The 1206-nt window shown below is 47.2% G+C and overlaps 1 long non-coding RNA gene across 1 annotated transcript; it reads left to right on the forward strand.

Moving 5' to 3' along the window:
- The first annotated feature begins 578 nt into the window (after nucleotides 1-578).
- LOC136308516 (uncharacterized) lies at nucleotides 579-887 on the forward strand. The gene is made up of 2 exons (XR_010726119.1): nucleotides 579-692; nucleotides 756-887. It is a non-coding gene; the product is annotated as an uncharacterized lncRNA (long non-coding RNA).
- The last annotated feature ends 319 nt before the right edge of the window (nucleotides 888-1206 follow it).

Genomic DNA, 1206 nt, shown 5'->3' on the forward strand with positions numbered 1-1206 from the left:
TTTTGATAATAGAAGGTATAAAGTGTAGGTACTTTTAGAAAGGAAAGGAAAAGCAAGTTGTTATGAAGGCCAGTTATTCCTGGATAAGAAAGTGCATAAAAGTTGAAGGTTTATGTAAGTTGCAGAAGGTTTGTGCAAGTTGTAAGAAGTTAGTACAGAGAAGAAAAATGCAAGGCAGAAAGAAATTAGTCTGTAAAGCTTGTAGTACTAAGGGCGCACTATCAGCGTGCCAGCACATACTAGGGAGGACCCCTGACCTAATTAGCTTATAGCTACAGCTAAAGTAGAAAATTCTCATGAGCCCCAGCCTTATACCATTCTCCCCACTGATGAAGAATCAAGGATTTGATTTATGCCCAAAAGAGATGGGGGAATGTTAGATTCAGGGAGTACTAACATGCTGGGGCTGTCAAGAGTGTACAAGGTCCCTGTGACGCTGAGAACAAAGAGTTCAGCAACATCCTGCATTGAGTCAGAGACCCTTATCAGAAGTTTATGTTTGAAATTCTCCACTGAGCAATACCCCCCCCCCCCGTAACTGCGCACGACCTCCCTAGCCAATGACTAACAGCCACATCAGCTTCTGTATGATGCTTGCTCATCCTAGACAGCCACCCTATAAAAAGGAGCCATTTTAGAAGCTCGGAGCTGCAGTCCCTGTGCAGGTTTGGGGGCCTGCAGTCCCTGCGCAGGTTTGGGGGGCTGCAGTGCTCCAGTCTCTTCGGAGGCGTGGGTTGCCTGCAGTCCCTGCGCAGGTTTAGGGGGCTGCAGTGTTCCCCTGTGTGGGTTACCTGCAGTCCCTGCACAGGTTTAGGGGGCTGCAGTGTTCCCTTGCATGGGTTGCCTGCAGTCCCTGTGCAGGTCTGCAATAAAACTTATAAAATTTACTTTGCGTCTGCTGTGGCCTATCTCGCTAGGATGTAACACTAATCCCAGGAACCAGAGAGAGAGCAAGCTCCTGGTCTGCCCATCATTTTATAGTGTAGATTCAAAACCTTTAATCCCATATACAAACAAGGAAGTTTCTGATACAAAGTCACTTATCTGAGGCATATGGGATTCCTCATGACAGTGCACCACTCCACATCAAAAAGGGTGGGAAAGGCTTAGTCCTAAAACCAGGCCCCAGGATACGAGAATCCTGCCTGCCCACAGCCCGCCCCCAACACACATTAATATAATCACACACATCCCAAGTAAGAAGGG

The sequence above is a fragment of the Saccopteryx bilineata genome, chromosome 6 (genome assembly GCF_036850765.1).
Source record: "Saccopteryx bilineata isolate mSacBil1 chromosome 6, mSacBil1_pri_phased_curated, whole genome shotgun sequence".
Lineage (NCBI taxonomy): Eukaryota > Metazoa > Chordata > Mammalia > Chiroptera > Emballonuridae > Saccopteryx > Saccopteryx bilineata.